Source organism: Hevea brasiliensis, chromosome 11 (genome assembly GCF_030052815.1).
Source record: "Hevea brasiliensis isolate MT/VB/25A 57/8 chromosome 11, ASM3005281v1, whole genome shotgun sequence".
In the NCBI taxonomy this organism is placed as follows: domain Eukaryota; kingdom Viridiplantae; phylum Streptophyta; class Magnoliopsida; order Malpighiales; family Euphorbiaceae; genus Hevea; species Hevea brasiliensis.
In genome coordinates this window covers 78,948,967-78,970,409 of record NC_079503.1, presented here as the reverse complement: position 1 = coordinate 78,970,409, position 21,443 = coordinate 78,948,967, and the positions used below count along the sequence as shown (strand labels likewise).

The window sequence follows — 21,443 nt, the reverse complement described above, 5'->3', positions numbered from 1 at the left end:
AGACCTCTCTCTCTCTCTCTCTCTCTCTCTCTCTCTATATATATATATATATATATATAATATTCAATTTTAATTAGAATATACATGATTAAATTTATATATTAATCAATAATGTATTTATATCATATATAATATAATCTATAAATATATTAAATAATTAATATATTAAATAGATTTTAAATTTTTTGTATTAAATAATATGACAATATAAAATTTCAAAATATCAATATAATAAAAATGAAAATTTTATAATAATAATGCACTAAACTAATAAAAATTTATTTTAAAATTATTTTATTTTCTAATTTTATAAGAAATTTCCTTTCACATTAATTTAGGCATACAATTTTATCATGCAAGTTAATGTCATTTTAAAGTAATTATATTTTCTTAAAGTAAAATATATGCAAATCAAACTTTTCTTAAAAAAATAAAATAATAGAATTTAAATGAATTAAATTCATGGACTATATTTATTATTAATTTATTTTAATTTTTAAATATTTTCACCTATTTATATTTTAAAAACTTATTATTATTATTTTATTATATTAATATTATAACACATAATTTTTTTAAAAATATACGATCAAATAAAAAATAATTTTAAATTAATAAATATTTTTATTTATATAATTAATTAAAATGACATTAAAATTAATATTTTAATTTAAATAATTAAATTTAATATTTGTAAGATAATGATAATATTATATAATATAAAATTACTAAAACATTTTATAAAAAAATTAAATTATGATTATGAGTTTTTATAATAAGTATTAAAAAAAAGTTAAATTTAAACCACTGAATAGTACATGCACATTAGTTAAGATAAAACCAAATCAAGACAAAAGAAAACAAGTCTAAAAGTGAAAATCAAAAACCCTAAAACCCTACAACTGGAAGTTTCTAATTAATGGTGCAAACCCTTTTCTTTCCCCATTGTCTTAGCAAAATTTGAAGCATGCCAATCCCAGCCAAGAACTCCACACATTGTAGTGGGCTCAAAACATCCAAAACTCCCTTTAAAGTCCTAAGCCTCACACAGCCTGCCGCTTTCATCACCTTCTCTAGTCCTGCCATTACTCCTTCTAGTGCCACATGCACCAGTCCCTCCGCCTGCCTCACTTGCTCCCCATTCTTCACTCGAAGCACCAACCTTACCAACTCCACCATCTTTCTGTCTGCGACAGCCACTTGTTGCCTCTCCATTTCCCTCTCCACCTTCTCCTCTTTTAACCTTATTTTCACCCTCAAAGCCTCAATCTTTCTCATATGTTCTTGTGTCAATTCAACCAAACTCAAACTGGGAACACCATTTGTCCTTATTGAGTTAACCAGTTTAAACACTGATGAAGGTGTAACACCCTCACTGTAGCAATTCTGTACATTCTACTGTTCAGGTGACCGGTGTCTGTCCGGACAGCTAAAATATCTGGAAAAATATTTAGACTAGAGTGAGGAGTCATAAATAATTCAAATACTAATAAGAAAAATTAAGGAAAAATTTTAGAAATAAAATACAACTAAGTTAAATGAGCCAGTGCCCTAGTGATGGGTAACCCAGTGGGAAGTTGCGGTTTTCACAGCTAGAAGGCCTAAACCCGGGAGAAAATTCATGAAATAATTTTTGGGACTCCAGAGAAGAGTCATTGAGTTTTTGATGGCATTAGAATGCTAAGAAAATGCTTAGAAAAATTTTTAGATCGGTACAGACAATTTTAGTCTGTTAAGCAAAACGAAGGGCATTTTGGTCATTTCGTCTTCAGAGATTATTTTTTGCCAACTTGTCCAGTTAAATAAATAATTATTACGACATAAAATATGAATAAATATTGCTAAAAATTTAATTAAAAATGAGTAATTAAAAAAGAAAAGAAAAGGAAACAAAAAAATGAAATAAAAACTCCATTATAACATAATATAATGTCATTAAAATGCTTTTAGCCAATCACCACTTACCAAGCATTCATAAAACACTTAAAAAGGGATAAAATAACAAAAGAAAAATCAGATTGTCTTCTCTTCTTCTTCAGCCGAAACCCTCTCACACTAAAACCTCCATTGAAGCTCACATTGCAAGCTTGATTCCCACTTCATCCCACCACAAAACCCTAACCTCTCTTCATTAAAACTCCTCCTCACACCCTAATTCACCTTTAGGGAGCCATTAGAGGGAGAAATCTTGAAGCTTACGAAGCTCAAGTGGGAGCTATAATAAGGTTAGTGACCAAATTTCTATTCTCTCTCTTAATTTATACTTAGGTGTTTAATTTAAGTAAGAAATTGTAAGTGAAATTGATGAGAACCCCTTGCATGCTCTCCTCTAAATTTCAGCAGCCTTGACATGAGTTAGGGTTAGGAGAATTCTTTGATTTAAAGTGACATATTAGCTGTCCCTAGTATAAATTATATGATTAGTATAGCAATTAAGAGCAGCTCCCCACCGGCGGCGACCCTCCGGCGACCACCGGGACCACGAACGGCGGCAAGAGAGGGAGAGGAGAGAGAAAACGCGCCACGATGGGCGCGGCTTTCCGCGATTCGGCCGTCCGACGTCCGATCGAGGCGATTCCGGTGGCGTTGGAAAGCTTGTTCCGAGAGCTTTCTTTTGACACCAATTTTGAAGCAAATGGAGGTCGGATGAGTGAGATATGGAGGAGAGAAGTTTCGGGTTTTTCAAGCTTTTTCTTCAGATCTACGACGATCCGACCGTTGGATCGACGATCCGAGACCACATATGGACTGAGGAAGAGGAGAGAAACATGGTGGTATGATCAGATCCAGCAAATGTCACCGGTGACCGGCGACGGCCACCGTCTTGGCGGTGGTCTTGGCGGTGGCGGTGAGCTATGGAGATGGTTCAACTTCCAGAGGCTTCCTCATAAATTTTTGGAATTTTTGAGACACAGATAAACTTCGGGTAAGACAATTTTTATTATTTCTCTGTCTATGGAGCATAAATACAGTGTTTCTTAAACAGGAAAAATTGGAGAAAAATTCTAAGAAAAATATATGATGAAAGTAAAATTATTTGGAGATATTCTATGGTGTTAGTTGAATTTTTGGATGATCGTAGAATATTTTTGAGAAATATGGATGGATTTTAGTTATATTTTTAGCATGTGGGCATATAAGATTAATTGAAATTAAGATAATTAAATTTTATATAATTGGTTGAAGCTTGAGGATGGAGGTTTAAATATGTGAATATTTAAATGGGTTGAATTAGGAATATGTTAGCTGTTGGAAACTTATGGAATCGAGTAAAATTCTTGAATAAAATATTCATAGGTGATTAGAAAATTACAATTCATTTTGCAATAGCCTTATAATATTATTAAGGACCGCGGGGCAAAATTTTAGAATTTTTAGAGCTTGTTTGAGTGGATTTTTGAAAAATGTCAATTATATGGACTAAAACGTAATTTTAAAATTTTGAGTATAGTCTGATTTGGAGGGCCCAGGAGGGGCCATGTGATATTAATGAGATGTGATTGTGGAAATTGAGAATTTAGAAGTGTTATTTGAGCCTCTTTGCAGGTTGGTAGGTCCCAGGTATAGGGGAAACTCTGCCGGATTTCCGGCATGAATTAGGCTGTCTATTGCCTCTTTAGAGTTTTATTTTGAGTTAGTACTAATAAATTTATAATTTAATTATTAGGTGATCGAGATCAACTATTTTCCTGCATCCAGACCACAATAGTCGATTGCATCGTGAGTAAAATATTAATTTTAATTGTAATTTCGATATTATTATATGTTCAGCATGCCCATGCATCACTTATATGCATATATTTATGTAGTTAAACTCTAGGCACGATCTATGTTGCATTCATAACTGTTGAGGTGCCATGGATGTTGTTGTGGTAATTTGGAGCAGTGTGCGTGCGTTGGCGTGCGTGTGATGTGGTGTGGACTATGGATAGGACGGGTAGTCACGGCTTGAGTTCTTCGCTGGGACCCGATCCTTCGAGGGGTAGTCACGGCTTGAGTTCTTCGCTGGGACCCTCGATTTGGTTATTAAGTGGAAGTCCGAGCTGAGTTCTTCGCTGGCACCAGGTTGGAATTAAGAGAGCTGTATAGGGGATCAGCTCCCATATATTATGAATGATGTTACAGGGTGTGTGAGTGCTCCAAATTACCTTTTTGATGCTATAATGTGAATTTATTGCTGATGTTGCATTTCACTCTACAGGGTGCATTAGTTTTAGATAGTTATAGAGATTACGGTTAAAATTGATATTTTACTCTCTGAGTCGAACGCTCACTCCTGTTCACCATATTTTTCCAGGCTACAGGAGGAGACATTTTTCAGAATAACCTGTCCCTTTCCTCTCAGGTTATGAAAAGATTACTTAATTGTATTATTATTCTCTAAATTTGTAATTTAGGACTCCGCATGTGCTAGTAGTAGCATTAAGCCTATCAGAGACTGTATGAATTCAAGTTTTCATATTAATAAATGAAAAGAAAAAATTTTTATGAGTTTTAAATGGTTATAAATGAGGTAATAGGGTTGAGCTGGGCTCCCCTGATTTTAGTTTTCTGAAAAGTTCTGGGCTAAGTTGGCCCAAAATGAAATTATAACAGTTTAATTTAAATTATCTTATATGCATATTGGGTCTAAATTGTGGGCCTGGTTATGGATTTGAGGAATAGTTAGGCTTACTACGGGCCTCGGGGGCTTTAAGCTGGCCCAGGTCCTAGTGCCGGTCCGGCCCATAGGTTGGGTCGTGACAATAATAAGGTTAGTGACCAAATTTCTATTCTATAACACCCTAGGCAAATCCCATATCAGCAAAACACGGGAGAGATGCTGGGTTTATAAGTTGGTGGTTCGTAACTCCTAGTGACGCGTTTTAAAACCGTGAGGGCTTCGGCCCAGGCCGGACAATATCACTAGGGGATCAGCTCCCATATATTATGAATGATGTTACAGGGTGTGTGAGTGCTCCAAATTACCTTTTTGATGCTATAATGTGAATTTATTGCTGATGTTGCATTTCACTCTACAGGGTGCATTAGTTTTAGATAGTTATAGAGATTATGGTTAAAATTGATATTTTACTCTCTGAGTCGAACGCTCACTCCTGTTCACCATATTTTTCCAGACTCTGAGGAGGAGACATTTTTCAGAATAACCTGTCCCTTTCCTCTCAGGTTATGAAAAGATTACTTAATTGTATTATTATTCTCTAAATTTGTAATTTAGGACTCCGCATGTGCTAGTAGTAGCATTAAGCCTATCAGAGACTGTATGAATTCAAGTTTTCATATTAATAAATGAAAAGAAAAAATTTTTATGAGTTTTAAATGGTTATAAATGAGGTAATAGGGTTGAGCTGGGCTCTCGATTTTAGTTTTCAAAAGTTAAGGCTAAGTTGGCCCAAAATGAAATTATAACGATTTAATTTAAATTATTTTATATGCATATTGGGCCTAAATTGTGGGCCTAGTTATGGATTTGAGGAATAGTTAGGCTTACTACGGGCCTCGGGGGCTTTAAGCTGGCCCAGGTCCTAGTGCCGGTCCGGCCCATAGGTTGGGTCGTGACAAAGTTGGTATCAGAGCTTAGGCTCTAGATTCATGGGAAATAATATACTTGGGAGTGTAAAAGGAGTCTTGTTAGGATGTTACATGCGGAGTATAGGATTCTGTTTCGTCTTTTTCTGTAATTCTTTGTTTCTAGATTCTGCGTTATACCTCGGGAAATATAAAAGTGCCTCAGTTAGTGTCTTGATTTTCGTGGAGTACACAAAAATGTGAAATAGAGTTAGTAGACATGTGAGATCTATCATGAGGATACGTACTCCAAGAAATGTTATATTTTGTCAGTATGGGTTTAAATGGTGTGCCCATTTCGTGCAAGGCACGAGTACATAAAGGTGAGTCTTGAAAGTACAGTTGCCCTAGATAAGGATGAGGATACCACTGCTGGCAGTCATCAGTGGATGACCCAGTTAGAATAAGTTTGTGATAATAGAATATTCAAGAGAGATAAGAGATTAGGAGACCTAGTCTGTCAGGACGTATCGTAGTAACTATACAATGTTCTCAATGTCTGCTCTGTAAGCTGCAGATTCTGATGCGACATGAGATTATTGTGTAGAGCTGCGTGCATCCCCGTGGTGCTCCATAATGAGGGTGTTTACTGATGGCCTCTGTTTTGGTATAGCAATACCAGAACAGAGTTCTATATCTGCAGAGGAGTTGGGAACTCCTGGTTAAAAGTCTAGAGCTAGAATATCGAAATGTTACAGTTAGGTGGTAACTAGAGTCAATGACTCGGTTACCCTAGCATGAGCTAGAGTTGCATTAAGAGTTGCCATCAGACCAGAGGTTTCGGACTAGTTGCAAAGTAAAAGTGACACCTATAGAATGAGACCATCTAGTCTTCGATATGGAATTTTGGATGATTTTTGCAGAATGACAGACGTTTTGCTTATAACTTAGTGAGAATAGGATACCTTGTGTGTATTAACAAGGTGTAAAGTGCAACCCTACTACCTAGGGACGGTCAAAACTATGAATTGATGATTCACAGAGATATGATATGATAGGAGAGTCATTAATTTGACATGGTTTGGGCAAGGTGGTAAATGTAGTACCTTTGTTGCAGCAAGTTAGGGTGTAGTCCTATCTTTTCAGAAGGGATCGAAAGTTATTACTAATGATGGTGACCAACCAAATAGTGCCCCAGATAGGACTGTAGAGTGTGGTAGAGAGTAGTTGGCTCAGGAATCCTGCAGAGGATACAAGTTCCATTATAGGAATCATATGTAATCAGATCACGATGGATGTAAATCCTTTGAATTTGATGACGGGTTTGGATGCTCGGAATCTTAAGTTTTGGCTAGTTGAGTAAACATGGAAAATAATAATAATAATAATAATAATAAAATAAATAAATAAAATTACTGCAGAATCAGTTCTCGAGGTAGTAAAGGTATTATGTAAGCTAAAGGATAAGAATAGAAATCATACGATAAAGGTATGACCGCAATTTCCTGAGTTCTTTTCTAACTTCATATTGATCAAAATAATAGTATAATCTAATTATAATAGTGTTAAGAGAAATAAATTAGCAAAGATAAATTATAGAAGGCCAATGGATAGAAAAAGTACAGAACGAAAGTTTGGACAATTCATTGCAGATGCAATATAATCTAAATGCCAGTGGGAATACCAGCTAGAGTGGTCAAAGGACCAAATCTGAGTAGCACAGATATGTGATAACGCGGTAGAGACTCTGAAAGATATAGTCAGCAAGTACAGCTGTCATGTTAGGAAGAAGAATGAAACCAGGGATAGAATAATCAAGTTCTATTTTGGGTAAGACAAAGGAAATAAATGAAAGGACAATTCGAAGGGCGCATAATAAAAGGAACAAAGTTAAGATATAGGGTAGGCTAAGTGTTATTTTTGGCAAGGTGAATGACAAGGATGGAGAACCCAAAATGGGACCACATTAGTGAGAATAGTGATGGAGGTATGGGATAACATAATAATGAGTAAATGCTAGAAGGTGTGCGATGGTATTGCGGACTACCTAATTAGGTAGAGAAAACGAAGTTAGTAAGTAGTAAGTTGAATAAAGGTCAATCTAAGGGATCAGATAGGTATGATGATAGGAAAAGAATGATAGATAATGACACAGAGGCTTTAGGTTTGACTTTTGAGATAGTGAGAAGGTAGTTAGAGGTTCGTTATGAATGTCAGGCAAACGTCTTTAGTGTGATCAACAGAATCACTTTGTAGTGAAGCAATAACGATAGGACAATAGTAGGGGTAGAACGAAAAGTGACAAGTCTGGGTGATTATAAATCACTAGGAAGTTCAAGGATCAAATTAATGACCCTAGATAAGGGTGGAATTAGTGTTGGAAGAATCTATTAGCGAGAGAAATCTTTCAGGATTCAACAAGGGTTAAGGGCACAATATAAACGATGATAGATATGAATCATAGGTCGAGTATAAGTAAAGTTAATAAATTATAAAATATTATGTCAGGAAGGACGATGGTACAGTAAAGGGTTCATACAGATGATATCTTATAGGTAAAGGACAATTATGCTAGGAGATGACGAAATTTGAAGAGAAAAACCAAGAAACATAGGTTAAACGTTGTTATATGGACAATTGGGCGTAATTGAATATAAGAGGGTATTTTTCTTTCTTTTCAAGTTTAGCTTGTGCTTTTGGTTCTAGAAGGTTATATAAGGAACAGAGACTGAGTCAAGGAGACCGAGTTATTTGAGAGTTTGGTAGGCACCAATTCATATACAATTTCCTGATATGAGAATGACAGTAAGTGCATACCTAATGTTAAGTATGAAAGGACGTTCAGAATAATGGCAGGAGTTAAATTGAGTTAGCTACTAAGGCTTACGACTGTTTTAAACCATGAGCTAGATGAAGTATTATTTATGGATGAGTTTCAATAGATGAAATTGTTCTTTGATGGATAATTTGAGGTTGAAGTTTAGAAAGCTATAGGCGTATATGTGATTATATTAAGGAGAATGAACACATGAAGTATTTTATTTAGAATTAAGGCATGGTACACATTTCCCAAATCGTGTTAGTTTAGATGGAACTTATAGTTTCAGGGCTCCTATCCATCCAGATGAGCAATTTCCCTCACGAAATTTGGTAGAGAATGATAATGTTACGATAGTTAAGTTGGAAAAAGGGGATACCAAAAGAATTTTCTATGGTTATTTATAAGTGTTAAAAAGGGTGAAGAATGTGCGGTAGGAGTAAATTGTAAGGTTAGAATTCTCAAGTAATAGAACTAGTAATCAAGATAAGACTAAGAAATAAAATGAAAGTTGAAGTTGATGATGGGATGGACATCCTTGAAGGATAAAGTATAAGAATGAGAGAAAACAAAGGTTCAAGAATAAGTACAGCAGGTTGAAAAGATATCGACAATACTAGAAATAGGAAAAAGGAAGTGGATAAGATCCAAAGGACAGGAAGAAAGCTCGGTAGAGCTAGTTATAATGATGAGGATAAGGAAGAATAGGTATGCTAGGAACACACTAAGAGATGTTTAAAACAAGTTATTATGAGATGATAGATTAAAGGAGTAGTAGAGCCTCGATCTGAGTGCCAATGTGTCAGAAGTAGGCCACATACTAAGAAGCTATAGGAAGAAGTCTAGATATTTATATTCCAGAGAAGGAGTGAAAATTGATAAGTCGCATGGGTTGAGTTGTCAGAGAATATAAACACTTTTGTTACCTAGAAGGAGAGACCCAGTTTACTTTCCAATATTGATAAATGATACACTTGGCCCTTGGAGGAGACTCTACCTGACTAGTTACATAAGATCGATAGAGGTTGGTCTAAGTACCTTAGTAATGACACAAAAGAGATTAAAAATTTAAAATATAATGGGAGTGAGAAGATTTATAGGTATTAACCACTGAAGTCATAAGAAGAGTGAAGATCTCGAACAAGATGCCTAGATTAGGTGCTACAGGAAAGCTACTCATAGGATATCATGGAATAAGGAACATAAGTTATGTCATTGGGGAAAACAGAGATTATTAAAACGAAGGAATGATGACTGAAGTCACCAAGAGACATGTTGGGGCGTAATAAAAGTGAGGTAAGCACTAAAGTTGATTGAAGTTATGAGACATTAAGTCAAGAACAGTGAGGTATAGCGAATACTTGAAATGTCAGAAAAATGGTCAATGAATAGTTACGAGATAAGAGCATCTCTAGAAAGAGATGATGACAAATAGGACACTATAGTAGAATCAGAGGGCGGTAGAATGCCATATATAATATACGAAGAGTTTGAAGAATAAATGTTTTACCCATCTCTGCATAGCTGGAGGAGTAATGATTGCACTTGTTCCGATAATCTTCTTTTCCATATTTCTTGTTTATTCGAAAATTCGAGGACGAATTTTTCTTAAGGGGGGAAGAATGTAACAACCCTGAAAAAAAAAAAAAAAAAAAATGAAAGTGATCTGACTGTTGGCGTGTGACAGTGGGTTTCCCACTGTCACTGCCAACATTTATTAAAAAAAAAATAAATAAATAAATAAATAAATTTTCAAAAACGGGAGGAGGAACTTTCCCCCCCCCATTTCTCTTCTCTTCCTTTCCTTCCCTCTCTTCTTCTTCTTCCTTTCTCCGGTGACCGGCCGGCGACGTCCCAAGCAGCTCCCCACCGGCCGGCGACCCTCCGGCGACCACCGTGACCACGAACGCGGCAATAGAGGGAGAAGAGAGAGAAAACGCGCACAATGGGCAATGGCTTTCCGACGCGATTCTGGCTTCATCCGACGTCCGATCGAGGCAATTCTGGTGGCGTTGGAAAGCTTGTTCTGAGAGCTTTCTTTTGACACCAATTTTGAAGCAAATGGAGGTCGGATGAGTGAGATATGGAGGAGAGAAGTTTCGGGTTTTTCAAGCTTTTTCGTCAGATCTACGACGATCCGACCGTTGGATCGACGATCCGAGACCACATATGGACTGAGGAAGAGGAGAGGAACATGGTGGTATGATCAGATCCAGCAAATGTCGCCGGTGATCGTGGCCGCCACCGTCTTGGCGGTGGTGCGTGATGGCCAGTGAGCTATGGAGATGGTTCAACTTCCAGAGGCTTCCTCATAAATTTTTGGAATTTTTGAGACACAGATAAACTTCGGGTAAGACAATTTTTATTATTTCTGCATGCGTGGAGCATAAATACAGTGTTTCTTAAGCAGAAAAATTGGAGAAAAATTCTAAGAAAAATATATGATGAAAGTAAAATTATTTGGAGATATTCTATGGTGTTAGTTGAATTTTTGGATGATCGTAGAATATTTTTGAGAAATATGGATGGATTTTAGTTATATTTTTAGCATGTGGGCATATAAGATTAATTGAAATTAAGATAATTAAATTTTATATAATTGGTTGAAGCTTGAGGATGGAGGTTTAAATATGTGAATATTTAAATGGGTTGAATTAGGAATATGTTAGCTGTTGGAAACTTATGGAATCGAGTAAAATTCTTGAATAAAATATTCATAGGTGATTAGAAAATTACAATTCATTTTGCAATAGCCTTATAATATTATTAAGGACCGCGGGGCAAAATTTTAGAATTTTTAGAGCTTGTTTGAGTGGATTTTTGAAAAATGTCAATTATATGGACTAAAACGTAATTTTAAAATTTTGAGTATAGTCTGATTTGGAGGGCCCAGGAGGGGCCATGTGATATTAATGAGATGTGATTGTGGAAATTGAGAATTTAGAAGTGTTATTTGAGCCTCTTTGCAGGTTGGGTAGGTCCCAGGTATAGGGGAAACTCACTGGATTTCCGGCATGAATTAGGCTGTCTATTGCCTCTTTAGAGTTTTATTTTGAGTTAGTACTAATAAATTTATAATTTAATTATTAGGTGATCGAGATCAACTATTTTCCTGCATCCAGCAGCCACAATAGTCGACGGTGTACTGTGAGTAAAATATTAATTTTAATTGTAATTTCGATATTATTATATGTTCAGCATGCCCATGCATCACTTATATGCATATATTTATGTAGTTAAACTCTAGGCACGATCTATGTTGCATTCATAACTGTTGAGGTGCCATGGATGTTGTTGTGGTAATTTGGAGCAGTGTGCGTGCGTTGGCGTGCGTGTGATGTGGTGTGGACTATGGATAGGACGGGTAGTCACGGCTTGAGTTCTTCGCTGGGACCCGATCCTTCGAGGGGTAGTCACGGCTTGAGTTCTTCGCTGGGACCCTCGATTTGGTTATTAAGTGGAAGTCCGAGCTGAGTTCTTCGCTGGCACCAGGTTGGAATTAAGAGAGCTGTATAGGGGATCAGCTCCCATATATTATGAATGATGTTACAGGGTGTGTGAGTGCTCCAAATTACCTTTTTGATGCTATAATGTGAATTTATTGCTGATGTTGCATTTCACTCTACAGGGTGCATTAGTTTTAGATAGTTATAGAGATTATGGTTAAAATTGATATTTTACTCTCTGAGTCGAACGCTCACTCCTGTTCACCATATTTTTCCAGGCTACAGGAGGAGACATTTTTCAGAATAACCTGTCCCTTTCCTCTCAGGTTATGAAAAGATTACTTAATTGTATTATTATTCTCTAAATTTGTAATTTAGGACTCCGCATGTGCTAGTAGTAGCATTAAGCCTATCAGAGACTATATGAATTCAAGTTTTCGTATTAATAAATGAAAAGAAAAAAAATTTTATGAGTTTTAAATGGTTATAAATGAGGTAATAGGGTTGAGCTGGGCTCCCCTGATTTTAGTTTTCTGAAAAGTTCTGGGCTAAGTTGGCCCAAAATGAAATTATAACAGTTTAATTTAAATTATCTTATATGCATATTGGGTCTAAATTGTGGGCCTGGTTATGGATTTGAGGAATAGTTAGGCTTACTACGGGCCTCGGGGGCTTTAAGCTGGCCCAGGTCCTAGTGCCGGTCCGGCCCATAGGTTGGGTCGTGACAATAATAAGGTTAGTGACCAAATTTCTATTCTATAACACCCTAGGCAAATCCCATATCAGCAAAACACGGGAGAGATGCTGGGTTTATAAGTTGGTGGTTCGTAACTCCTAGTGACGCGTTTTAAAACCGTGAGGGCTTCGGCCCAGAGCGGACAATATCACTAGTGGGCCGGGCCATCATATTTAGTGGTATCAGAGCAAAGGTTTAGGCGGTCCTAGACCTAGATAGATAGAAAGAAATAGTTGCATCACATGCATGGGCCTTTAGATAGAGTCGAGGTGACACTAATGTAGATTTGTTCTTTATCTGTTTTATAGGATCGATGGCATCTGATCCTTCAGAGCACGGACCTCTAGGATCGATAGAGGAGGAAGTAGAGAGTCACGCACCTACACCTGCATTTAGTCAGGGGCGCAGTAGCAGTAGAGCAAAACCATCATTGGGTACTTTAGTAAGGACACAACAGGCCTTCCTAAAGCAAATGACTCAATTGCTCCGTTAGGTCACTGAAGCTATGCCACCACCTCCCCAGCTAGTATATAGGACCCCAGTAAAGAGAGTTAGAAATGATGAGCAGTTTAGGAGAGACATGCGCAGTAAGAGAGGGTCAGACTGCCACCCAGCCAGAAATGCTAGAGAGCAAGAGACCCAGGGGGTCTCAGGGTTAGATTCAGAGCAGAGAACAGAGGCAGAGGTTCCGATTTATCCCGAGGAGAGGAGGTCAGATGAGTGTATCAATTGGCAATTCTATGGGTCCTATAGCACAGAGATTAACCCTGATGCCAGTTTGTACACATTGTAGGAAGAACCACAGAGGAAAGTGTAGATTGCTAACGGGTGGATGTTTCAGATGTGGGTCCATAGAGCATTTTTTTGAGAGATTGCCCATAGAGGAGTGCTCCCACAGCTCCACCACAGACTTAGAAGTCTGCCCTGACAGTACAGAGGGGTAGAAGACCGATGAGACCAGAGATAGCTGGTACATCACAGAGAGCTTCTAAGACTATAGAACACCCCGAGGCTGAAGTAGCATACCGTGTGTACGCTATGGCTCGAGAGGAGCCAAATCCAGTAGACGTTATCAGAGGTACATTTCCTAATTATAATACCTTTAAGTATGTATTGATAGACCCTAACTATGTTCACCCCTATATATGCATTGTACCTCCTGTTGAAAGAGGATACCGATAGATGGGTCAGAAGATGACATACTTGTCACCGACCCTTTAGGTCACCAGGTGATTGTAGATTATCAACCGAAAAGGATCGTGTTAAAGATAATAGATGGAAATGAGAAGGAGGCTGTATATGAGATGAAAAAAGATGAGTACAGAACAGGTTGAACAAAAAACGAGTTAGTTTATTAGGATATACCGTAGTAACTATGCAATGCTCTTGATGTTTGTGCTGTAAGCTGCAGATTACAGTACCGACTTGAGACTATTGTGTAGAGCTACGTATTTTCAATAATAAATCGAGATAAGGATAAGATTGAAGAACAAGGATTAATAAGACAGACTAAAAAAAAAAAAGTAAAGTATTATAACACAAAAAGGTGAAAAGACAAGGAGATAGCGATCCCTCGATTAATTACACTGTGTAAATTTCGAGGATGAAATTTTATTTAGAGGGGAAGAATTGTAATGCCCTCACCGTAGGTAGTCCGTACATTTTACTGTTTCGACGACTAATGTCTGTTCGGACAGTAAGGATGTCTGGAACTACACTTAAACTATAGTGAGGAGACATAAATTAATGAAATAAATATTAAAAAAACATAGGAATAATAGAGAAAAAAAATAAATTAAAGTTTAGAGAATTTATAAATTGGTATAAAATAATAAAAATAACCCGATGAGCACCATGAAGGGCATTTTGGTCATTTCACCCTTAGAGGTGAATTTTGACTTAAATGTCAAATTAAAATTTGGAAATAGAATAATTAACATAAATTAATTTTATGAATTTGAATTTGAAAAATGAGAAGAGAAAGAAGAAGAAAAGAAAAGAAAAGAAAAGGAAAGAAAAGAAAAGAAAGGAAATAGATTTATGAAATTTAAAAACAATAAAGTACACATAAATGTATATATAAAAATACCCATAAGAGACAAAATCCCATCAACCATCTTCTTCTTCCTCTTCTCTCTCTCTCCTTGCCGTCTCCCTTGGTCTCTCCCTCCCCACCATTGTTATAAAGCTTAAAGCTTGATTTCCTCTTCATTTACCCATCAAAACCCATAGCTCTCTTCACAAATAATTCTCCCCACTCCATAAGGAAGCTTTAGATACCCATTTGAAGAAGAGAAATCGAAGTTTGGCAAGACACCCAAAAAGGTTAGTGCTTTTCTCCCTTCCTTCTTCTTTTAATACTTGAAAGTGACTTGAGATAAGTGGAAATTTCAAGAAATTAACAAGAAATTCATGAACCCATGATGTCCCCAAATTTTGGCAGCCATTAAATGTGTTGGGCTTTATTGTGTTCAAATAATGTAAATGAGTTTAGAGATGATGAGTGATATGATTATATGTATGAGAAGTGAAAAGGGATTGAATTGATTGAGTTTGAAACTTGGAAATTAGGGTTTGTGTACATGACTTGGAGATTTTGTGTAAATGCTTGAAATTTGACCTAATTGGGATGAGATTGTTGCTTATAGAAGTGTATTGCATGCAAATTGAAGCAAGGAATTGGAGGAGAAATGAAATTTTGGAAGTGCTATTTTCTGCAGGTTGTGTTTGTTGAGGGCAGTACACATTTTAGGCCATAAATGAAATTGTGTGGCCCCAATTGGTATGAGACCAATTGGGGGTGAAACTAGACCCAAAATATCCCATATTCTATGAAGAAACCATGCCCAAATTCTGTCCAAAACTTGACCTAAATACTGCCTAAATTTGGATTTCCCTGCACCCAAACCCAGAAAATGACCAAATGAACAGTACGTATTCATTTGGTCATAACTCTCTTTATACTGGTCCAAATGACCTAAAATTTCACCCATGGAAAGTTTAGACATAGGGCTACACTTTTTATGAAGACCACTTAACTCAGTTTTGCCTTTAACCAATTCAAATTTGTAGCACAAGTTGGGTCACTGAAACTGTCAACCCAGAAAATGACCAAATGAACAGTACGTGTTCATTTGCTCATAACTCTCTCTATACTTGTCCAAATGACCTAAAATTTCACCCATGGAAAGTTTAGACATAGGGCTACACTTTTCATGAAGACTACTTAACCCATTTTTGCCTTTAACCAATTCAAATTGTTAGCACAATTTGGGTCACTGAAACTGCCAACCCAAAAAATGACCAAATAAACAGTACATGTTCATTTCGTCATAACTCTCTCTATACTGGTCCAAATGACCTAAAATTTCATCAATGGAAAGTTTAGACATAGGGCTACACTTTTCATGAAGACCACTTGACCCAGTTTTGCTTTTAACCAAATCAAATTGTTAGCACAAGTTGAGTCACTAAACTGCCAACCCAGAAATTGTCCAAAATACTGTTCCTTTTGTATGCTTGACCAGTTTTGGCAAAAATGCCATAACTTGGTCTCCAAAGCTGAAATTTGAGTGAAACTAGTGCCAAAAGTTTTATAAGACATAGCACAACAATTTTTATGTTTTGACCAAGCTCTAAAAACCATTGCATCCTAGGGAAATTATTAGCCAAAGTTAGGAATTGAAATCTAGAAAATGTTAAGTTGAACCCAGAATGCCATTTGATACCCGTGTGTTCATTTGGCCATAAATCCCACTAGGAAATTCCATTTGAGATGTGCCAATATGATCTGGAAACATGATACTTAGGGCTACAACATTGATTTAGACACCTTTACCAAATTCCAAGTGTAAAGACCCTAAAAAGAGGGTCAAACATACTGCCCTGAAGTTAGTTTTTGCCCTTATAGGACTGAGAGTCCAGGTTAATACATTGACCATAACTCACCATACCAAGCTTGAAAAATTATGAAATTGTACCTGGGAGTCCCTAAGACATAGAGGAACATATCTTGTGAAGGAACCTAAGTCTAAAAATGACCATAAAATGATCAAATGACTAGTCAAAGTTTATTGACCAGGAATTGTAAATTCTGGACAGCTTAGAGGCAAACGGACCAGTTATGGTATTTTGACCTTAAGTTGAGTTGTATAACCCCAAATTCAGTGATTCAAAGACTGAAATTCAAGTTTAAACATAGAGGAGCAATTGTTATGAAGCAATGTGACTAAATAGACATCCTAACCTAGTCAAATTCCTGGATAAAGATAACACATCAACATGAACATAAAGAAAGGTTCATGGGAAAAATGCTATATATGATAATTAAAGTACTCATAAAGATAATTAAATATTAAAAATGATATGAATATGTAAATTGGGACTAATGTCCCATTAATATGAAATTAATGGTACCAATGAACAGTACCAGAAAATAGTAACAGTGAATAGTATTAAAATAATTAAAAATGTTTAATTGCCCATAGTATACCTATACTTATTTATTTAGTTTGGATAAATTGGTATACCAATTAGGGACCACAGATAGCAGTACTGCTTACAAAGCAAATCATGAACTGACAATATATGTCTGGTATGATTGTTCTACAGGCTATATGCCTACTTACTGGCCATTGTGCCTACTTTATTTCTGGCTTTACAAGCCTGACAATGTCTCGTGCGATACCGCCTCGTGCACGATGATGTATACAGGGTAGACATATGGCTGTCTAACCCGTATACTCCCGTGTATCCAGCTTTTATAATTTGTTATAGGTTTCTTGGGCATTGATAATAATTAATTAATACTGAATATATAATAAGTAAACAGGAAAGATCCCAATAATGTTAATTATTTCCAAAGAGCAATAAAAATATAAAAAACCCAGAAATTATGATTTGCAGATATTAATTTAATTGTTTAATTATTGTTATTATAAATTATGCACCACTAAGCGTTATGCTTAGCGCGTTGGTTTTCCATTGCGTAGGTACTGAAGATCAGCAGCCGCCACAGTAGTATTCGGACAGAGTTCTGATCAGATCTGCCACCGACTAGAGTCACCTCATCAGTCTTTTGTATTTTGGTAGGGCCCATGTATAGACTAGTATTTTGGTTCATTATGTTTAGTCATGATGTATTTCATTTTGGACTTGTAATTAAACTTTGAGATTGAAATGAAAACTTGTAATTTATTATCTATGAATTTCTATATGAATGCAATAGATGATACTTCATTTTTAGATCTCATAAATAATTGTAAATGATATGATACAAGAGAATATGATATGGAAATGTGTGAAATAAATATGGACATATTAACAAGTGATTAGTGGAACCAGCCAGATGCTAATAAAACAGGGGAGGCTCTGTCTGGGTCTCCACAGAAATAAGATATAAAAAAAAAAATTCTACACATAAATTACCTGACTTAAATGACATTAAAATTTACAATAGACATGACAAGACAAGATAGGGTGCTCCGACACCGAATGTGGCACTTCTTGCTCGGCTACACAATAGACAGGTGAGGGCATCACATTTAGTGGTATCAGAGCCGCTCCGTGTGCAACCTTGAACGATGGTGGGGCAAACCTCAGCGAGGACGCTGAGTCCCATAAGGGGGGGTGGATTGTAACACCTAGGCAAATCCCACATCGACAAAACACGGGAGAGATGCTGGGTTTATAAGTTGGTGGTTCGTAACCCCTAGTGATGCGTTTTAAAACTGTGAGGGCTTCAGCCCAGAGCGGACAATATCACTAGTGGGCTGGGCCGTTACATTTGTGGTATCAGAGCCGCTCCGCGTGCAACCTTGAACGATGGTGGGGCAAACCTCAGCGAGGACGCTGAGTCCCATAAGGGGGGTGGATTGTAACACCCTAGGCAAATCCCACATCGACAAAACACGGGAGAGATGCTGGGTTTATAAGTTGGTGGTTCATAACCCCTAGTGACGCGTTTTAAAACCGTGAGGGCTTCAGCCCAGAGCGGACAATATCACTAGTGGGCCGGGCCGTTACATATTCTCTCTCTTAATTTATACTTAGGTGTTTAATTTAAGTAAGAAATTGTAAGTGAAATTGATGAGAACCCCTTGCATGCTCTCCTCTAAATTTCAGCAGCCTTGACATGAGTTAGGGTTAGGAGAATTCTTTGATTTAAAGTGACATATTAGCTATCCCTAGTATAAATTATATGATTAGTATAGCAATTAAGAGTAAGATGCATGAATTGAATGCTTGGTCAATTAGGGTTAGGGTTTTGAAACTCAATTTTGGAGGTTGATGTAACTGAACTTAATTTAATGTTGTAATGGTCAATTAGTGACCATTTGGCTATGTATGATGAGGAATTGAAGTGAATGGTAGCTTTGGATTTGAGGTTGGGGGTGCTGCCTTGAGTGCCCTGCAGGTCTGGATGTGAGTCCAGCATGTTTGGGCAGCTATAACTTGGGTTTTGTAGGTTCAATTGGTGCAAGGCCAATTGGACATGAAATTAGACACATAATTGCACAACTTTGATGAAGGAACCCTGTCCAGAAACTAAACTTAGGATGCCCTAAAAATTGACCAAATCCAGGTAGCACCAGTTCTGCCTGGGCAAAATGACCAAATGAATAGTGTTCATTCATTTGGTCATAACTCAGTGTAGAAAGGTCCAATTGACCTGAAATTTATATCAATGGAAAGCTGAGGCAATTTAGAACAACTTTCATGTAGAACACAAACTCAAATTCTGGACTTAACTAAATGAAATTGCTAGCCAAAGTTGGACTATCAAATCTGGCAGAACCAAAAATTGCCCAGAAATTCTGGGTAAAGGCAATCCGACCAGTTATGGTGCAATAGCCATAACTTGAGCTAGAAAACTCCAAATGGGGTGATTCAAAAAGTGAAATGTAACCAGACACAATAAAGAACAACTTTGATTAAGAACACTTGGCCAAATTCTCACTGTAGAATGGCCTAATGGAATAGTGAACTCTAGCACCCAAAAACTAAAATTTTGATTTATTCTCCATTGGTTAGAAGTATGGATTGGCAACTAATGCCAACACTTTTGGGAACCAAAATGTGGTAAATTTATGTGATTAGGACTCATGTAACTATTATGCATTGGAAAGTCAATAATTTGACCTAAATAGTAAAATGAATAGTAACCTTACATGTAAAACATGAAAATTCAATCAATAACTTTGTAATGTGCCCTAGTACACCTAGTAAGATTGGTTTGGATAGGTTGGCATGCCAATAGGGTTCAGTTAGCAGTACTGCACATGGCATTATGCCATTCTATGATTCTATGGTTTTTACCCATTCTGATATCAGTGTGATACTTGGCCTTGTGCCCAATGTTTATTACAGCTTGTGACCGATGGTGTGACAGCCCGAGGTACTTGGTACCCAGTGCCAGTTTACCCGTTTATCCAGTCCAGTCATCCAGTATAGGTTACTTGGGCAACCAAAAATGGAAGTTCATAAACTTAATGAAATAATTGATATAACAAGTACCAAATAAATAGACTACAAGTAATTATCAAAAATTTGTCTGCATGAGACATCAATATATACACTGCATGTTTATTTCTTTTTAGTTCTTTTTATTTTATTATTGGCACCACTAAGCATTATTGCTTAGCGCATTTCTTTTTTTTTGCCACGCGTAGGTTCTGGAGAGACTGACAGAGAGCCCAGTAGACCACAGACTGGGTGAGGCCATTCACAGTTCTGCATAGTATCCGTGTCACCTCACAGACTTCAGTGCATTGGTAGGACACTAGGTCTGGTATTTTGTACTGTTTGTATTTTGTAATTAAACTTTTATTTTCTCATGTATAGTTGAAACTCATGTAATATATTTTGGTATTAATGCAAATATTTGTAATTTGTGTTTATAAATGAAAATTGAGTATTTATTTATGATTTGTACATGATTATCATGTGAAATGAATGAATGACAAATAGAAGAATATTTGAGAAATATTGAGATTATGTTGATATAATAGAGTTTGAGAATGATTAAAAATGTATTGGAAGTGTTTTTCACAGGTTTTGAAGAACTGTTTTATCCATTTTTAGTCGGTACTCTGCCAGATTTTCTATAAAATTTTTGGAACCTCAAATGAATTTATAATTTCAATAAATGACTTAAATGAGTCAAATTTCACAAATTGCACTTCATAACCATAAAGAAATAAATTAAGGAAGGATAAAAATAATTGAGATAAAATATGGTTGTAACGGCCCAGCCCACTAGTGATATTGTCCGCTCTGGGCCGAAGCCCTCACGGTTTTAAAACGCGTCACTAGGGGTTACGAACCGCCAACTTATAAACCCAGCATCTCTCCCGTGTTTTGCCGATGTGGGATTTGCCTAGGGTGTTACAATGGTGTTCTGGTACACTGTGTGGCATATCTTACTCGGCTACACTGTAGACGGGTAAGGGGTGTCACAGAAGGTTTCTACCCAGTAACCCAAGAATACGCATTCTCTAAAGGGGAAATCCAAATTGGACAAAATGAAAGCAAGCACATCTTCATGGGCTAAGGCCCATTTTATAACGTAGTAGTCTTCGTAATGTTGTGTGACTTTGGACACTAAAGTTTGTAACTCTTGCTCATGCTCACACCCAGTTATAGCTCGATAATCCTTAGATGCCTTTTGCAGGTGTTGCAGATACTCATCGAGTTGACACATCCACTTCTCGAAAAACTTAGAAAACCTCTCTTCAACTTTAGTTTTCATATCTTTCCCCCTTCATTTAAGCAAAGAGATAGCTAGCTAGCTAGGACTAGGTGGGAGATAGAGAGAGATGAATAGAGTGATATGTTTTTATATATAAGAAAAGGTATGCTTGTGCTTGGCTTATGTGTAGCAATGAGTCAATGGTGGGTGTCAAGGGATGAGTGACGCTTTGCAAATAGGGAGAGC

General features: G+C 36.7%; 2 long non-coding RNA genes and 1 pseudogene across 2 annotated transcripts; 2 read left to right on the top strand and 1 right to left on the bottom strand.

Annotated features, from left to right (window-relative positions):
- Positions 1-912: 912 nt before the first annotated feature.
- Positions 913-21,257, bottom strand: LOC110652754 (protein DOG1-like 4; annotated as a pseudogene).
- Positions 2,847-4,491, top strand: LOC131170648 (uncharacterized). The gene is made up of 2 exons (XR_009141414.1): positions 2,847-2,926; positions 4,298-4,491. It is a non-coding gene; the product is annotated as an uncharacterized LOC131170648 (long non-coding RNA).
- LOC131170647 (uncharacterized) lies at positions 10,596-12,253 on the top strand. The gene is made up of 3 exons (XR_009141413.1): positions 10,596-10,676; positions 11,417-11,473; positions 12,051-12,253. It is a non-coding gene; the product is annotated as an uncharacterized LOC131170647 (long non-coding RNA).
- Positions 21,258-21,443: the final 186 nt, after the last annotated feature.